General features: G+C 36.3%; 1 long non-coding RNA gene across 4 annotated transcripts in view; it reads left to right on the forward strand.

The window, feature by feature from the left end:
* Nucleotides 1–4,942: 4,942 nt before the first annotated feature.
* Nucleotides 4,943–20,497, forward strand: part of LOC139705798 (uncharacterized) — a 69,248-nt gene continuing 53,693 nt past the window's right edge. For all 4 annotated transcript variants that reach the window (XR_011707640.1, XR_011707641.1, XR_011707638.1 and 1 more), the window contains exon 1: nucleotides 4,943–5,039. This is a non-coding gene — a long non-coding RNA (uncharacterized lncRNA). The remainder of the gene's footprint in view (nucleotides 5,040–20,497) is intronic.

Consider the following 20,497-nt stretch of genomic DNA (forward strand, 5'->3'; position numbering starts at 1 on the left):
TCCATTCAGAAAATCAAATCTAAAAAAATTAGTTCCTCTAATTAATGTCCATTCTCCATATCCTACTTTCTGATTCTACCTGCTTCTCCCAGTTCTCTACACACAGTCTTTAGTTGTCTACAGTGAATTTTAAAGTGAATTGAGATACATTTTAGGTTCTTTATTGACTGTGTTAATATTCAGTGAAAAATAAATAGCCTTTTTAGATTTAATGAATGTGGAGTTTTAGGCATATACTTAGTAATTATCATGCTTTAGTACTCAAAGTTTGAATTTTAATGGAAAAATAATTGAATAGAAAAATATTCTTTAATTAAGTAGGCTATATCTCTCAGGAACCAACCTATTCAACTTCAAGGGCCTTGTACAGATACCACCAGCTATTGATTAAAGTGTATATAAATGGCATCATATTAGAAGGAAATCGCCTTGAAAATGCTAGGATTTTATAAAAAAATATTATATTGTAACACTAAGTTGGCACTCAAAGTTTCAATACACAGTTTGGTTCTGAGCAAATTTACCAGTTTTGTTGTCATCTATAGGAGTCAAAAGCTGGCGGGTCTGTGCCTCAAAGCAGGTTCACCTCATACATACTTATCTTTATAAACACGGCCAAGACTCTCTTCTCTTCTAAATTTAAACGTTTTAAAGAACTGAGGCTGAACATATGCCTCACACAGCACAGCTGAGCAAGGTCTATGTTCTAAAACTCAGGGTGTGCTTATGCCATATTTCATGGCAAACAACAAACAAAACAAAACAGGAAAACTGAATGAATCTGTCGAGCAGGGCAGGGGTGGTCAGCCTGCATTCGCTTTGCTCTGACCTTCCTTTGATCTGTCCTGTTACCTTCTTTGGGATCATCTATTTGCATATGTTTTTCAATAATCCTTTAATGGGGCAGCCAAAAGGTTTTAGCCAAAGGCATCTATAAAATGTAAATGTATATTTTAACAATGTTCTCATTTTAAATTAAAAAACTAATCATAAGAGTTCTGGAATTTCTGATTTGAAAATAAACATTTGTTTCATAGCACTGTGTCTCATAACAGGTCCCTGCTGCCAATAGGGAATGATCACATCAGAACCAAATCCATCTATCCTCACATAACAGACATTGGCAGACACATTACATTCTGGGACTGTTTGTCAGTCCTTGGCTGGTAATGTTTAAATTCTGATTCACATTGACTGCTCCAAAGATAAGACTTAGAATTCCACAATCACTGAAATGGGCTCTGATTCCAACAATACAGACAGACAGACATAGAAATGAGAGATAATGGTAGTTTAAAGTAGAGAGAAATGATCTGAAAGTCAATGAAAAAAGACATACACACACACACACATACACATACACACACAGGCAAGGACGGGTGAGAGAGGGAAGGTATGCACACTATATGTCCTCTCCATTTAATCAAACCACTTTAAGTTATCCAGGTTTCATTAGTTTAGAATAAGGTACAGTGTAATGTAGATTCCATAGCTCCAACAGGAATATAGAGTTTGACTATATTTTATAAGGTCATGAAAAAAATATTTGTGGAATTTATCCCAATAAATATGGTGCATTAAAGGCAGAAATAAGAACAAAAATTTAAACTTTATGGCTCACATTGTTTTAAATCTAAAATTTCATATTCTCTTATTCATTCTTTTTCAAATAAGTCATGTTATCATAAGTGATTGCTGGTGTGACGACGAGGCACATTTGGACACATGCCAAGTGTGCAGGTGAGAGTGTGTGCACCACCTCGGGAGTATACTGCCCACATATCAAGGGCAGCCTGTCATACTAAGAGAAGTCTGCCAACTTCATCCATCAACCAATTTAATCTCATCTTCTTGTACTAGACCCCAGAAGTTCAGCTGTTCTTCTATTTGCCACTGTCTTCTTCAGGAACTTTCTTTAAAAACAAAACAAAAGATGGAAAGTCAAAAATCATAGAGTTCCAAAAGTACTATATTAAAGGCTCCCCTGGTCTACAATGAGACTATCCAAGGCTCTGTCCTACTTGAATTTAAATCACTGTCTCCTTACTCTGCAGCTATCTCTTTGCTTTTAATTTCTGGCCTTACATGCCAAAGACCACTTCCTATATAATACTAAAATGTAAACAGCTTGCAATCAAAGCATTCTAAAGTGACTTGAGGATATCCTCCTCTCAAATTAATTTTGTCTTAATTCTAAATGCAGAAATCAGATTCTACATTTATTTTTCTCTATGGACAATCATATCTTGTGTATTTTGGTTCTTTTGTCTGACCAAGTATTCTCTAGTTAGTTCCTATGGCTGGTCAGTTATATACTAGATATGTCACAACTTCTCCCCTATTATCTGGGCTCAATTTCCTAAATTTCTTGTTGTATGTTTACATTTTTCCTTTCATATGTGACAACTTCTCCTAATGCCTCCAAAAGAGTCATAAATTTCCTTTTATGTAACTGACTTCCTGATTATGGACTGAATATGTCCTCTCAAAAACATATGCCGAAGCCCTAACACCCAATGTGATGGCACCTGAAGATAGGCCCTTTCGGAAGTGATTGAGTTTCATGAGGCCATGAAGATAGAACCTTTATGATGGGATTAGTGTCCTTATAAGAAAAGGAAGAGACCAAAACTTCCCTCTGAGTATGCACAAGAGGTCTTGTGAGCAAACAGCAAGATGGTAGTCACCTACAGAACAAGAGAATAGGACTCAGAACGAAACCTATCTGCTGTAACTTTGATCTTGGACTTCCCAACCTCCACAACTATGAGAAATAAATGTCAGCCACTCTATACTATTATGGCAACTCCAGATGACTAAGGTAATCCCTCTATTCTCTCCATTAAGAAAAGTCAGAACGAGTGCTTTCTCTACCTCATTGCCAGATTTATCAGAAGGACTGACCTTCCACCCAGAGTCTGTGTATTAGGAGTGGGGATAAAGAAGGAGAGATTTTCAATATCACTTCAATACTTTTTACTGGGCATTCTATCTGAACAATTTGTTTAACTTTAGCATATAAATCCTCCCATGAGATGGTGAGGCAGCCCAGTGCCCCCATCAATCTGCCTTCTACCAATACAATCACTTTGAGGTCCGTTTCAGGCTCATTTTATCAAAGGAATGGCCTATGATGATTCTCCCATTTTAGTCTCTCCATTTTCTAAACTTCTCCAGCATTAATGTTCACATCAAACAACTTGTATATTGAGCAAAATCATGTTTTCTTTTCTCTCGGAACATCCCAGAACTGTTACTCAGCTCCTGCTAATCTACCACCACCCCACTGTTACATTTTTCTATCTTCACACCACACATACATACATACATATACTCCTACAATCTTCTATTTCTGGCCAGTTCTTCAATTTACCAAAGATGTTTTCGAGTCTAAGCATTTCTTTACTTTCCTCAGCACTTGGTGACTTCAGCATAAAATGAACTTTCATGCTATCATCTAGTTTGCTAATTTTATTTTTACATAGCCTCTCCATGAAACAAATTTGTAGAATCTGTCTGGGTCACCCAAGGGCCTTTAATAGAGTCTCTGATTACCTAAGTTATTTTTATGTCTCTTTATTTTTGAAGGAGTGAGAATGTGGGAACAAAAAATAGCAAGGGTTCTCTGGAGTACATTGTGCCTACTCACAAGTAAGAAAACAAAAGAAGGAAGAATCAGTGAGCCAAATACCTCTTGTACTATTGTCCCTGTGTCCTTTCTAGAGCTGGTTCAGTGGGTAAACCAGCAGTTACTATTCCCAGGACTATTATCTTAAAAATGCAAATATTTACCCTGAACATGGGTTTACCTGGTCTTCAGAAGTAGCACTGCTTTTATTAATTAGCTTTGGGAAGACCAGATGGAAAAGCATTGTTATTTTCATCATCAATATTTGTTTTGTAAGATCATTTTACTGGGCTTCAACATAGTAAGATGAGAACAAGGATGGAAAGTTTCTCCCCATGAAATCAAAGTCCTGTATGTGCCAAATCACACAAGAAAACACACACATAAAACACAACAGATGTCCATAAAATCTTCACTTGTTAAAGAAATTCTTTCCACTCATGCAGAGTGAGGGTCATACTAATCAGGGAGAGCATACTCTTGTAGAAAACCAGTGAATGTCCACTATCAGGTTTGGGAAGTCTCAATGTCAACAAATTGTACTGAATACCCAGCCATTCATTTCCCAAGAGTTCAGCAAATACATGCTTAACAGTATGTGAGTTACTATAAGTCATAAAAAGAAAAAAAAAATATCTAAGATATGATCCCTGATCAAAGGAACATTATAAAGAAGGTTTACAGTGTCACAGATATGTGAGTCGTATACAAGATGCATTATAAGGGATTAAAAATGCAGAGCAGGAACTAAGGTATATTAAGATCTGCTCTATGTCTTCCCAGGTCTGAATTCACACTGCTGACATGGGGAACAGATATAGGGGAAACTTAAGGATGTTTTATATTTAGCTCTGGAAGGCATGCAACAGAGGATTTCCTTTCCTGCTTCTGCTTGCCTTTAGTCAACTCAAGATGGCATTCCCAAAGCTTGTATCACTTTGTCATTGGGGGAGGGTATGAAGAACATATCAACTATCTGAGGAAAGCTGCTCAGGGATTACACATTATCAGATTATTTGCTATTCAGTTTTTTATTTTTATTTTTATTTTTTTGGTACTGGGGATTGAACCTAGGGCCTTATGCATGCAAGGCCAGCACTCTACTAAGCTATAGCCCCTGCCCTCAGTTTGCATTTTTATGACACTTTTATAAATTCAAATGGCTCATTAGTCCTCCTAACAGAATATAGGTACTATCCAGTTTTACCGATAAAAAAACAAAAAGAGAGATTGTCTGACTTGTTCAAGAAACTGGATATCTCCCTTGGGCTTCTGGCAGGATACAGAAGGCATATCTAAGGAGTTTGACTGAAGGATCAAGGGCAAGGGACCAGTAAAGCACTCTGGGACTAAAAGCAGGAAGCAGAATCACAACTCAAGGCCTAAAAATGAGAGCTGTTTCCAGAGCCTGGTAAGAGCTGCTACTGGGAAAAGGGGACTGTGTGACAAGAGCCACAGCCTTAGAGAGTGAACATAGAAACTGCTATAAGTGTGGCAAAACTGGGGTAAAAACAGTGAAGAAACACTAATCTTTCCCTTTTGTTATTCTGAAATTCTGTTAGTGCTTCCCTCTGGTTAAATTAAACCAGAAGCCCAAAAGTAAGAATCTCAGGTGATGCAGTGGAAAGAAGCCAGCTCCCAGCCACAGAACTGGCTAGAGAAGGGCCAGAGATTTGATAGATTTGAAGGAAGTAGAGGGAAGCAGTGTGAAATTAGAATGATCTAATTGCATGCCTACAAATCTAATGCTCTTTTCCTGGTAGGTAACACTAAGAAACGTTCCAGATGAACACAAGAGTTAACTGTAATTATTTGAGTCTTCTTAGGACCATTTCTCCTTTAGATTAGGCTGAAGCCTCTATACCCCCTTGATGCCTTGTGGCTAGGCTAGAATTCTTTCTACCTGGGCAGAAGTCACACTTTGTAACCTATTCTCTTTAGTATATATTTTTATCTTTTCAAAAAAATATATAATCCCCAGAGATAATATTATTGTTTCAGTTGAATGCTAAGTTCTACAAAGTTCTACATCAACAAAAACATAAATGTAAAAAGATGATAAAAGACTGCTTAGGATGCTGTATATGACAAACATTGCCAGGAAAAAATAAACCAAGTTTATTTATTGGGAGTAAGATAAATGTCTCTGGGAAGGGCCCAAAATAAAATGAGATAGAATGAAGCTGTAACTCAGCCTACTTCATAATAATCTTTTGTTAAGAGTGCAGACACAGATTTGGAAACCAACACTCAATACTATGAGCATCCACTATGCAATTTTATTCATTCAGTTATTCTTTTCAAGTGTTTGCTCATAGCTGCTTCTCAGGTCCTCAGGTATCTAAAAATCCCTTAAGAGCAGTAGTTTCCAAGTATTATATTATCACAAAGATCTCCAGAAAGAGTTAAAAATTTATTTTCTGAGACTCGAATATTATCTCAGTTGCCATTCAGTTTACCAAACTACTTTCCTCCTTTGGAGAACTTTGAACTACAGAAGGAAAACACATGAAATGCTTTTAGCAATCGAAAAAACAACTAATTAAAATGCCTTAAATCTTGGGAAAGAAAGAGGAGAAAGGAACTAGGGAATGTGGAGAGGTTGAAGGAGGAGGTGATGGGCCCTGGGGAGAATAGAAGACCAGCCCAGAGCTGGTCACTATTGGCAGAGACCCTACTTCCCCTACCCAGAGGCTCTCACCCAGCTAACTAGTATTTGTGGTTGTACTGAACAAGAAACAAACCATCATCAAGTATTTCACCTTCCTTCACAGTATTTTGGCTTTAACTTCTTCAAAGAACTAATCCAGTTTCCTTAAGAAATATTTCCTCTATGCTTAAACTAACTACACATCCTTCCGCAGCTCAAACCAAGGCTCTGGCTTATCCACTGTCAGTTCCCATCCTTTGTTTTCTCTTTCCCTAGAACAATGAAGATGGTAGTGAGTTCTGGCTAATGGACCTCAACACCTGAGATACTCTTTATCAATTCTGTTACTTGGCAGCCTCCAAAGGTGTGACAAATGTAATCTTTCCTTTGGAAAAAGATTTAAATAAAGACTATTGAGAGCATCTAATGGAAATGACGAAGTAGTTAAGTAATTAAAATTGTTTAATTTTATAGTAACTTAGATACAATAATATGATTGGGCTTCTGTGACCTGTTTGCCAACTAGGGCAGAGTCACAGCTCCCAGAATAGAAGAGAAATCTGGTCAAGATCCTTATAAGTAATTTGCTTTTAGTTTTTGTTTCCCAACTAGCTTGTTTTTAAGTATATCAGAATATCCAGTAGAGTAGGTGGCCAGAGGCTGCAGGTATGGTCCTCAGAGGATGAAGGCTTTTCCCCTTGCCTTTACTTCTGCTCACAATGTAAATAAATAAACACTATTATCAACCTGCACATCATCTGGACGGCATTCCTTAGCCCAAGAAAGACTTCTAAAAAAAGACTATCATTATATATTTTTTATTATAGATTACTTAATTCCATATAGCCAAATTTATCCTACCATGAGATTCTTCAACTATCCAATGTTTGCTCTTTGTAAGTTTCTTTATATCTAAGAAGTTTTGGCTATCTTAAGGTTCTCAACACAGATGGAAAGGCTTCTCTTAAAATTGTTCTTTTACTTTAAAAAGGAATGCAATCATAATATAGAAAGTTCCATACTTACTCCTAATAAGTATTTTACACATTTTATATCTGCATTTAATGATTCTATAGATACTCAATACAATGTTTTTGTTTTAATTTTAGATTCCTATTTACTATTAGTTGAATAACCCCCAGGTGTCAGGCACTGTGTTAGGTACAACCTTATGTGTTTTCTAAATTCATCCCAACAATCCTGAGTAGATGATGTTACCTTCAAGAGAGTTTGCTATGGGTACCACCAGGGATAGGTATAGGCCCTGTTCTTATATCAGTATCAAATTGGATATATAAACATATCCAAGTTTAACATCATTTAAAAACTTATTTTCAAGTTTTTTAATCAAAGAGTTATTGCTTCACTTTTATATTTTTAAAATTTTTCTGTTCCCAAAGATCATGTGCTATTAAGCAAATCTGTTCCAGAGCACACTTATTCCTGGTTTAAAAAAGAATCTTATAAATGCATGCTTTTGGTCACAAGATTAAAATGCATTAAATGATTTGGCCCAAATTCATCACTTAAATGAAAACAACTTGATATATACCACACAATGATACTGAGACTCTTATGTCACTTTTACCTATAAAGATCACTTTTCAATTTAATGCTTCAGTATGTTCCATCAATTTCAGAAAGCAAATATGTATCAGTATTTTGTCAATGTTTCCAAGGCAAAGATAGGGGCTATAAATGAGCTGAGCTAAAGCACAAAGTCCAGGACATTTTAAGGTTAATGGAAAAGGGATTCTCAAGAGCATTTTATAGGCAAAAAAAGCAAATGACAAAAATGAAATAACAAGAACATATAGTGCTAATGTATCCAAGGAAAAATTAATTGGCAGAGGCTACAATGCATTATAGTTGAATCACTGCCAATATTATCCTTAAGAGTTAATAATATTTCTTCAACCTTCTTTCTAAAAGGATCAGGTCAAACCAGCCATAGTGGAAACTCCACTTACCTCAGCAGTGTTGTGTTATTACAGGATTACTCCCTTAGTTATCTTCTGATATCTGGATCCTTATTATTACCTGGGTCTCAGACATCTTTTATTTACATTAAATACATTACAATCTGCTGGGATTTTCAGAAAGTTTAAGAAAAGTCATTCAGGTTAATCTCTCTTACTTAATAGAATATCACCTCATTTTTTAAAACTCTTCCCATAAGAGACTACAGGCAATGGAGACTTCTGCCTCCTCTTCAGATCTATGTTTTATATCTTTGTAGATCTGGCATGCCTCCATAAATCCCTTTAAATGAAGTGTTATTTCTAAACATTTTGGTTCATTCTTGGGGCAAACATGCTTTATTCACTCATAAAAGAAAAAATTAAATATTAGCCCAGGATACTTGTGGATATCAAGCCTATGAATTTTGGCAATGCCTGCTAGGTATATTCTTCAGTGTTTTAAAAATCTTTCTTGATGTATAAAGGACATTTAAAAGCCCCCTTTTCATTGAAGTTGGCAGAGTAGCTAAGACTGTAACAAGTTACTTCCCCAGTAAATGTCACTCTGCCTTAACCACAGGGATGTAACTCAAAAAGATTTTTTTTAAGAGAAGTGTTAAAAAAAATCCCTCTGGAAATGAAACCTAGGATTTCCCATCTATGAAAAACAAAGTTGCTATGGAGTGTGAGACTGGCTAGAGGCCAAGAGCTTAGAGTTATTGCTTTCAAAATGGCTTTTCAGAACCAACTATCACAGAGGGAGGAGGAGCTATATGTCTAGTCTAACCATGGCAACAGGCAAGGGGACCAAACAAAGAGAAGACAGGTGGCAGGAGGTTAGTGTAACTCAATGGTTAAATGTAAACCTCTAGAGCAAGAAACCAAGTTCAAATAAAAATTCTAGCACTTACTGGTTTATAAGCTTAGGTAAGTTAGACTACTTCTTTGTACCTCAGTTTCCCTATTATAAAATAGAGATAATGATAGCACGAGTGTATTAGTTTTCTATCATTGCCTAATGAATTACAAAAACTTAGCTGCCTCTTGTGAACACAAATTTAGTGGCTTAAAAAAACACAAATATACTGTCTCAATTTCCTTGGGTCAGAAGTCAGTCACATTTTAGTGACTATGAGGTGTGGGCCAGGTGCATCCTCATCTGGAGGCTTTACTAAAGAAAGATTTATTTCTAAGCTCCTCCAACTCATTTCCTTGCAACAGTATGACTGGTTCCTGCTTCCTTGTTGATTGCAAATGGAAGTTCTATTTTCAGTTCCTACAGGCTACCTGCTATTCCCTGCCAGGTGGCCCTCTTGACAACACCATAGCTTGCCACATCAAGCCAGCAATAGAGCCCCTCTCATACTTTCGATCTCTTCTTTCAGGGTAGCTCAGTCTCTTTTTAAGAGTTCATCTGATTAAGTCAGGCTCACATAGGATAATCTCTGTTTTATTAACTCAGGGCCACTAATTAGATATCTTAATTGCATCGACAAAATTCTTTTATTTTAGAGTAACAATAACAATGTGATAACTTTTACACTGGCAAGTCCCCTTTACACTCAAGGAGAGGATTGGGGCAAGGTTATAAACAGTATATACACAAGGAGCATGAATCTTTGGAGTCATTTTAGAGTTCTGCCTAAGACAAGCTTCAAGGACCCCTTGGGACGATTAACTGGGTTAAAGTAGAAAACACTTGTGCCCAAGTTGGAATAAGTACTATGTGGATTTTACTATGATGATTTTCCACAGGTTGGATTTCTTAGGAAGAGACAATGGGACCATCCAATCATTGTAACCTATCCAATGAACATGTTCCTATGCTAGAAGCTGGGAGATAGGATTAAATCCAAGCCTCCCTGATCTACTCAATCTTTTCTTCACCTTCCCCCTTCCCCTTCCTCCTTTCCCCCTCCCCCTCTCCTTCTTCCCCTCCTCCTCCTCCTTCTTCTTCTTTCTTATTTATTTATTTATTTTTTGGTACTGGGGATTGAATCCTGGGGAACTTTACCACTGAGCTACATTCTCCATGACCCCTGACCCCACACACATACACTTTTTTTTGGGGGGGGGGGGGACAGGGTCTCACTAAGTTGCTTAGGGCCTTGCTAAATTGCTGAGGCTGACCTTGAACTTTTGATCCACCTTCTTCAGCCTCCCAAGTCACTGGAATTACAGGTGTGCACCATTGCGTCCAGCAGCTTTTCTTTTTCATGCCACATTCCCAATAAGAATTGGTTTAGGTTGATCTTCCTGGAAAATGCTTCTCCCTCTGGCTGTTTCTTTTGCTCCTAAAATAACTATTTCAAAAGAAACAGTACCTACTCAACAAGTATAAATCAACAAGTAATAAATCCCTTCATGGGACCTCTGTGGTGGGTAAATTCTTTCATCTAATCCTCAAGAGTATACATGGGTGCTGGGAGAGGGAGTCACACAAGGGGTCCAAGGCATAGACTTTTTTTGTATAAGTTATTGCAGATGTACAGCTTTGGCTTAGAAGAAGCCAGCCAGCCAGAGCCAGGAACAGAGAGTATTTAGAAGAAGTTGCCATTTCCAAAGTCATTTCTCCTCTCCATTAAAGTATAAATCACAGTTTGAGCCCGTAGGTTAGCTGCTCCTGTCAGTTGACCTGGTTCTCAAATAAATATACAAAACTCCCACAGTCAATTTGGGAAAGGAAATTCTTTAGTTTGACCTCATATCTAATTAGATTCAGGGGCATATTTTGCATTCTGAAGACTGAAACACACTTAGAGTGACGTACCAGATCTCTCTTCTGCGCACGTCTCAGCAGGATGTTTCTAAACAGAAAGTTAAAAATAATAATGACCAGTGATCCCTTTTCACCCAGCTGCTCTCCTCCTCAGAGAGTCATGATGTGCTGGGCAGGCATGTTATGACAGTCCCTGGAAGGTCTGAAACAACTGGGTGCGGAGTTTCTAGGTGTTATTCCAGTGCCAATGGTGGAAAGTACGGATGGTGGGCAGAGGATATGGGCACATAATAGCTTTCCTAATCTATATGATGAGGAATTTTAAAATGATGTGCTGTTACTGAGTGTCCTTTATTGTGTGTTTTAGTTTGCTATGACTATCACAACAAACTAGGTGGCTTCAATAATAGAAATTGATTTTTTCAGTTTAGAGATTAGCAGGACCAAGACATTAGTAGGATTGTTTTCTTCTAGGCCTGCACTCTCTTAGGCTTGCAGATGGTGCCTTGTCCCTGTGTCCCCACAAGGTCTTTCCTTTGTGTACTCATGTCCCTGGTGTCTTTCGCTCTTAGAAAAACTCCAGTCATTTTGGATTAGGGCCCATCCACATGACTTCATTTTGCCTAAATTAACTTTTTCACATGCCCTATCTCCAAATCTAATCACATTCTGATGTAAGGGGGTTTAGGACTTCAATATATGAACATTGAGGTGACATAATTGAATCCATAACACCATGTTCTTACAAAGTACATCAGGTTTCTATTGTATTGTTGAAATGCAGAGATATTTAGTTTTCTGAAACTCCTTTTTCCTATGATAAATATGGTGATTAGGTTAGATGATCTTCCTGGTTCCTTAGGACTTCAATATGTGAACATTGAGGTGACACAGATGAGTCTATAACACCATGTTCTTACAAAGTACATCAGGTTTCTATTGTATTGTTGCCAGTATATTAAGTCTCCTCACCCTTGGTAAGGCTCAACATTTTCTCCACCCTGTGAAATAAATTATTGTGAGAACCAAAGGTGACAGCATATTGACATGAGCTACAGGAAACTGTTAAGGATAGGCTCTGGTAAGGCAGACTGATTTTAGAATGTGATAGTTTAAAACAAAATGCAGATTGAACCCACTTATCACTCTGTCTCTTTTGTGTATAATAATGTTTTTCATCTTCTCCTTTCCTGTTGCCATTGTCTTCTTTTTTTTTTGGAAACAAATACTTATAATTCTACAATGCTGTGGAATAATCTGTCTGTATTTGTGACTTACCTAACCATTAATTTATTAAATCCTGTGACAACAACATCCAAACTCAGATCATCACAAAAATCTTCTTTACAAAGTATTCCTAAAAAATATATAAATATATATTTCTTCTTGAATAATTTAGGAATGGAAGGGTCCCTCACTGAAAGCCAATGTCTTCTTCTTCATTACTGAATCAGTCTTTCAGAAAGGTTTTCAATTCACTGTAGTTAGAGCTATTCCTTATAGCATCTTCCCAATGGTCTTGATTATGCCCTGTGTAGCCACATAGAAGTTAAATCAATTCTATAACTTTCTACATTTAAAATTTTCTTTTCTCTATAGAATTTCTATCTACATTGTCTTTTGTTTTGTGCTCTATATTTTTTTGTTGCTCTTTTTGGTCACACTGCTGAAAAGTGATGAACAATGACAAAAGTATTTATAAGAACTTGAAACTTTTGGAGCTAGGCGGAACCAGGAAGATCATCTAACCTAATCACTATATTTATCATAGGAAAAAGGAGTTTCAGAAAACTAAAATATGCATACAAAGTTAGAGTCCTAAGTAATTTTGGCTTGGCATTATAATGTACATGTCTCTAGTATCCTTTCCAATATGTCAGATGACTTCTAATTTACAATGCTGTGATTTTTCAGACTATTCTTATTAATTTCATCCTTATACCCTCTATATAAGATAAATAGAACATATTTCTTGTCCTTATTTAATAGAATAGGGACTAAGGCTCATGGGTACTCATAAGAAAAGAGCTTTATTTAATAGAAGAACTAGAACAAGAATCCAAGTCTTCCAACCTCCAGTTCAATATTAATTAAATACTCCATCAAAAATTCTTTCCACTAAAAATCTGATAGATCCTGCATTATTGAGAGTTCCACCATCAAGCAGATGGCATACTAAAGAAGGCCTCCCTGGCCTCTCTATTTACTAGATGCCCCAGTGTGATAAGCAAAAACATCTCACTGCTTGCCAAGCATCTCCAGGGAGAAAAATTTTGAGAACAACCTCTGTGAATGCTGGGAAAGGAAACCCAAAGTTCAAATTCATCTGGTTGCACCCAAACTCCTCCAGCTGCTTCATGTTTGTAATAACCCTAGCTCACCCAATTAGATCCAAAGAAAATGAGGCGAAGATCATAAACTGCTTAAAGGGGAGAAATTAATTGAACCCCATTTTGTTTTGTCAGCCAGAAAGAGAAAAACTCACATCCAGATGCTTGCTTAAGACCAAAAAAATAAATTATATACTCCAAACCCCACAAACTCTAAAATAAGGCTTTATGAGGTGTCAGATTGTGAACTGATTTTCCCTTGCTACAATCCCTACCAAATGGTTTTATGTGGCTTATAACTCAAATGTTTAGTCTGAAAGAGTCAAGGAAGAACTGAATCCTCACCAGCCTTGAACCAAAGCCTTTCAAAGAGCTGAATCACCTGCATGCATGGGTCTCAGTGCAGACTGGACCCTTGCCCACAAAGAAGAAGAAAGGACCTTCACAGGATTATTCTGAAGGTAACTGTAAGAGAATATAGTACAAGGACATTTGTGCTTTCAAAACCTCATGAAGTTTTTTTTTCTCCCCAAGGGCACTGTTTTAGTTTATCTCTGTGATGTAGGCAATCTTCTTAACCTAAATCATAGAGATAACTAGGTTCCAAAATGTTGGGCAAAATGCTGTGAATAGTCCTCATTCATTCTCATGGGAGAGGTACAGTTTTTACTTTTAATGAAACATCAACCTGAATATTAGAAGATTGAAGGAACCTTAGAGAGATATTTAGTCTAGTAGTGTAGTTTTCAAACTTTTGCTTGTTTAAAAATCATCTAGAGGTGGAAACACAGCTGAAATGAGAATCTAGGTCTGTTGGTTTCATTGTCCAATACTGCTTCCTCAGCCTCACCATAAAGTATATTATCTATATACCACAAAATAGTAAATAACATCAAATCTCAGAATACCACTTACAGTGTTATATTTTACATTTTTCAACAGAAATATTTAGGACCAACCCTGGGATGCCATATTTTTCCCTGTTTTATAAAGACATAAAACATACAACTCTCACAACTGTTTCATTACAAAAGGCATTTAACCCCCATTAATAGAAAATAATCACTTTTTTAAAAAGTTAGTCTTCTGAAAACTTGGTTGCTACTGTGCTGTGCTTTATTATAGAGAGTAACAGAGTAATAACAATGTTTCGGACTAATATTTGTGGTCTCAACATGGCCACAAATTAGGCCATACTGAAAAAATGATTTCATAAGCAGATCTCACTAGCTATCATAGCATATTGCTCTTATACAACTGTCCCTTGTGCCCAATTTGTTTGTTTAATCAGATGTGCCACAGCTGCCTTGTCTGGTGACTCCTCAGATCTTGAGATGGTATTTTCCAGAAGCCAAATCTGTTCTGAGTTACAAAAAGGTCATATTTTTTTTCTTTTGTGAAAGAGAAACTCATGTATGTCATCATTGTTCTATTCTCCTTGTTTCCTGTTATTCATCAAGGTATAGAAGGAAAATAATCTGACAATTGATATGAACTCCTGTACAACGTGACCTTCCTATCTAAGCATTCACACTCGAGGGCACAATATGTATCTTTTTGGTTTTGATTTTAAAAAGCATTCATTGAGTCTACTTCCCTCAAAACAGAGAGATAAGAGGCTCCCAATTTCTCATTATGTCAATTTCAGTGGAAGTGGCATGGAGATAATAAAAGACACTTAATATCATTGCATGTGGAAGTCACTGTTCTCCACTGAGAAGTAAGTGTGGTAAGAAAAGCTGTTTTCAGCTCATAAACTTGTGGTTATTATTTCATATTTTTAAAGAAATAATAACTACATAAATGCACAGGGTGTTGACAATATTTGAAGTGGGGCCAAGCAAATCAAATTCCTGGTCCAAAGCTGACAGAGTCCAAATGTAGACCCAATCCAGTACCAAACCAATGACTTAAAATAAACATGGTATAGCTCAGGGCCATTGCAAAGGTGGGCAGGGGTTTGCGGGGGTGCCTGTAGAAGGGGAAGTGATTTCAGGGCAAAGAAAAAAGAGATTCCTCTAAAATATAATGAAATAATAGAACATTTTGAATAAGCTCTGGAGGCTTAAAATATCTTCTCCAAACCAGCATTTTCTTTAAGAAACCTTTCACTGTCTGCTTTTCTGGCACACAAAAACAAATCTACTCCAGGATGATAAATTGGATGTCAAGTGCACACACATATAATACATGTAGATGTGGGAGCATTGATCCCTAGACACAAAGCCACTCAGCCCTCATCAGTTATTGAACTGAAAGTCTGGAAAATGCCCTTAGTTAAAGGTGCAAACAATTTCTTTCTCCTGAAACAAAAAGAAAAATTCTCTAAATGATGAAAGTTCTTTGAACCTTATTAATAAATCAATGTTAGAACCTTCTGTGCACAACATGATCAATCAAAAGCCACACAGAAAATGGAAAAAAAAAAAATCTTCCAGATAGTGCCAAGGGCCTTATCACAATTGCTTCCTGTCAGAAAGAGTAGATAAAGGAGCTCTGGACAAGGCCAAAAATGAAAGGCTGGTCCAGAGACCTTGTTTCTTGTTGCTCTAGGTATCAAAATAGGAAGTAAACAGCTTCGAAACAGTTCTGAGAATTGCCTGGAGGAAGTGCTGCTTCCTCTCCCTACACTTGCTAAGACTGCTTATCTTTCATCCTCCTAGCACAGCCCTCTGCAAGCTGGCCAGGCGCTTAGCAAAGACCATCTTATCCCTTCTGCCTCTGACCTAGTGCCATCCTACTGACTGAACACATTTCCCCCTCCCTTTCCAACAAAATGTGATAAGGAAATGAAAGCACAAACAAACCCCATGATTTTCATGCAATGGATCCCCTAAGCAAATAAACAAAAGGCAGACCTTTAGTTCATGGAAATATCCACCACACTGTGGGAGAAAAAGGGCAGCTATGCTGGGTCAGTTTCCAGCACCACCCAAGCAGCATCTCAGCATGACTGAACTACTTCATCAGGCTCCTCAGCAGTAATCAATAAACAGCTCTAGAGCTCATTAACTGTCCAGCCCAGTGTAGGTTCCTACCAAAAAAAACATGTAAGCTTATTTTACGAGGAGCCTGGATTTGTGTTACCACCTATCGGGTGATTTTTAGTACACCATCACCACCAGCCTGGCACCTGACACTTACATAAGGCTTTTCATGCATGTATGCCCACAGAGCATCAATGCATCTGGCTGCCCAAGCTCTTCTGTGAGCCAAAGAAAGCTCATGGGTTCACTTGGTTGCCTCTGCTTAGCTTTGCTTATCCTATTTCTAATTCATGTAAAGATGTTCTTAAAGTCTGTCCTAGAATCATCTGAATTCCTTCTAACCTGAGACTTTTGATATGAAACACAAATGCTTTACGAAGGCAACTAAAAATTCAGGATTGTCTCAGAGAAACGGGCTAGCTCCCCGGAGTAGATACAATACCCATCTTGATTTCTACCTTGCTTTCAATTCTTCAATACTATAAAACGTTTGACACTGGATGATCTTTTAAATGACTATATTCTTTAAAATTGCATATGCTTTGAACTACAGGAAATCAAGCTTTTTAAAGGACATCAATTATGCTGAGTGTTTTGTTGTTGTTGTTATTTTGTTTGTTTTGTTTTGTTTTAGCATGAAGAGGACAAATTGCTAGATAATTGTTTATATATTTTTTTCCTTTCCAACCCAGTAAATCATTCTTTGACAAAATTTACAAAAGAATCAACCTTTATGATAAGGTGAAACTATCATCACTTCTTTAGGTCTCTTTTAGCAAAGATGAAAAGAGCATTTGCATTGATTTCTATAGAATACTCATATGATCTGACAGTATCTAGAGTATTACCTTTAGAGTGTTAATTATATAAATATTATTTTTCTGTGGCTTTACAGTGAACTAATAACATCAAACATCACATTAAGGAAGTTATTTTAGTAGAAGCTTTATTTATGGAGAAAATTTCAGCCAAAGTGTATGCAGAAAAATTATGATTTGGTTGGAAAAGCAAAAATACAAGCTAAATCAGTCTATAAATGCTGCTCTGTGGGGGAATAAGAGAATTCATTTGGACAGAATATTTAATTTCCCACATTGAACTGTTAAGAATTCATTCTTTCTTCACACATATTACATTAATATAAAACTATAGTAGCTCTCTAGCAGACAAATTTCTATGTCTTCTTTTGGGAAAACTGAACCTATTTGAAACTTAAAGACTGAACAAAAGTAAATGTCTCTAACAAGAACCACCACTGAGGATGTGATATCTGCCTCAGGTCCTTCAAACTACTGTAAGTAGTGACTTAGGAATACAGCAGAAGGAAGACAGTGATGGCTCACAGGCCAGTCCTAGATATATACCTTTTCAATCTATAAACTACATCTCCATAGTTCCCTTCTTCAACTATTTCCTATTCTTTCTTTTTATCAATGAGATAAATGCACATTCCCGTTGTTCAGAAAATAGGAATGTGGAAATGTAATAGGAATTTTGTTGCAGATGCTATAAGGGCTAAGAAGCAAAACAGGGGAATCTAAAGTAATCAAGGATTAGCCAAGGCAAGAAACTGTCACCACCATGCTGAGCTGGAAGATCAATTATATAATTACAACTAAGTAGTTAGATGATTCATTTATACTCCTTTCCAATTATGTAATGGAATTCATGCAGTGATATTTGTTCATTTCAAATATCATCTCTCCCATCCCACTCTCAGATGAATATTTCATTGTTTAAAGAGGAGGATGAATTTGGATAGTGATTGATTTATGAAGGTATAGTGCTGTGTCTTCAATGAATTAAAAACGTCTAATTCATGAAAGCATAATTATCCCAGAAGAATGTTGTGGTTATCAACATTAGTGGTCTCTTTCTGAAGTTTTAAAAAAACAAGTTGAAGAATCATGAAATGACATGTACTTCCATTTACTTCCACTCAGTCAAAATATAGAGTAAGCGTTTACAAAACTACACTTTTCTTCACAGTGCTTTAGAAGTTCAGACCACTGCTACAAGTTTCTTTCACCTAAGAAAGTAAGGAATTTCATTTTCTAATTTATCAAAGTTGGCCCTTTTTCCATCCTGAAGCCCACCCTCCAGTTTGCTATAGCAATTACCTTTCTCATTAACAACACAATAGGCCTATCAACCTTACACACATCAGTCAACCCTCAGTAAGTGTAGCCACAGACAGGCCCACTAAACCAGAAGCTGGAAAGTTAAGACATATTTTAGTAAGTAAGTTAAAATTGTAAAAGATTATTACAAGGAAGTAGAATAACATGATGTTTACAACTGGATTCCAGTGAATCCAGTTGGGATTTCTGCATGATCTCCACCCAGGAAAACCAGCTTGAATTCTTGTACTTAGGCCAGATTCCAAGAGGCATCATAATTAAATCCCAGAAGAACACATTGCATTTTAAGAGGAAATCCTCCCAGAATTATATGGGGGAAAGGCTGGCCTAAGCAATACTTTATCCCATTAATTGCACAAGGTGAACCGAGTCATTATAATTATGGCTAAGTTCATGCTAGGATTAGGCTAGTTCCAAAAAAAAAGTGTATTTTGAGAAAGAACATAATTCTGAAGCAAACCCTTCATCAATGTACCATGTTCTCTCCTTCTCAAGTGAAAGGTCATTGAAACAAAGGTTTTAGCAGATCTCAAAGCTTAATGGGAAAGAAGACCAAGTGTAAGTTACTAAACACTTTGGTCAACTCTATTATACCTCACATTAGCTTTTCCTAGACATTCAGACATTCATTTATACTCTTGCATTTTAGTTAAAAAGCGAACAACTTAGGGTTTTTAATAAAGGAAATCATTGGGGGAGCTTTGAAGAAAGGTTATGAAGTATAGGAAGTGTTCAGGGTTGGAGGTGGGAGGGAGGAGGGCAAGAAAGTCACCTCTGTGGTGTTTATTCTGCTCTGAGCTTTGTTACAGCTGTTTTTGTTGTTATTGTTTCCCTTTTTATTTACTCTCATCTGTTATTAACTTAAATTTTCAGGTCAATTAATAAAAAAAATTTACTGAGTGACTGTTATTTTTTAGATTCTGTAAGATAGCAAATATACATTAACAGAAATTCTTGGCCAATATTTTAAAAATTCAAATTTAAATACCAGAAAGAAGTAAGTCAATTTCTTCTATATGTATTTATTTTTTTCAACATATTTTATAATTAACAGAATTTCAGCTGTAAGGGTGAAAAGAAAATCTAATATAATTATAGTAGACTTGAAAATAACTCATTTCAAATTCATTTGAACTTGAAATTCTTTATTTCATTTAGACAGTATAATCTTGAGATTTAAATTTCAGTTTTTTATTTGTACAAATAAGCAGCACATTGCATTTCATATAACTATTGTTAAATTTATATAAGTATATAATAATTTTTAGTAAGCCCTTTAGCTATTGAGGGAAAAATGGTACTTACATTTTATACACAAAGCAATGCATGGGGCTATAAGAAAGTAAAACATATACTTTCTTCTGTGATAATATAATCATGTTTAATCTTAAAATGATATTCAACAAAATTTAATCATATTCTTTTGTTTCAATTATAGAAAGCATTTCGATTGACATTGTATAGCGTCCTATAGTAAGTACTTAAACCAACTATTTTAAGGTAAAACAAGTAACAATCAACAGAAGTTATTAACCAATAAAAATTTAGAAGGCATCACTAGTGTTGAATAGCGTAATTAGAAAATAAGTGAATATAATGCTATATTTATGACTTATTTTATCCCACATTGTTTTAAATCTTTTAATATAAGTAGCATGTTTCCTAATTTTTCTTTATTTCTTTTTTTTTTTTTTTGGTACTAAGGATTGAACTGAGGGGTACTTAACCACTGAGCCACATCCTCAGTCCTTTTTTATATTTTATTTAGAGAGAGGATCTCACTGATTTGCTAAGTGCTTTGTTAAATTGCTGAGGCTGGCTTTGAACTCACAATCCTCCTGCCTCAGGCTCCCAAACTGATGGGATTACAGGTATGCGCCACCATGCCCAGCCCATTTCTTCACAACATCCAACAGAGATACACAATAACTTAACTGCAAAATAAAGAAATGGCAAGACACAGTGCTGCTTCTTTTTTATTCTTCTGAAAAAGAAAAGACTAATCTTATTTTAATCAGAATATATTGATTGATTATATACCCAATATATGCATTCTTATTTTTAGCAAAAAATAAATTGTC

Source organism: Marmota flaviventris, chromosome 5 (assembly GCF_047511675.1).
Source record: "Marmota flaviventris isolate mMarFla1 chromosome 5, mMarFla1.hap1, whole genome shotgun sequence".
NCBI lineage: Eukaryota > Metazoa > Chordata > Mammalia > Rodentia > Sciuridae > Marmota > Marmota flaviventris.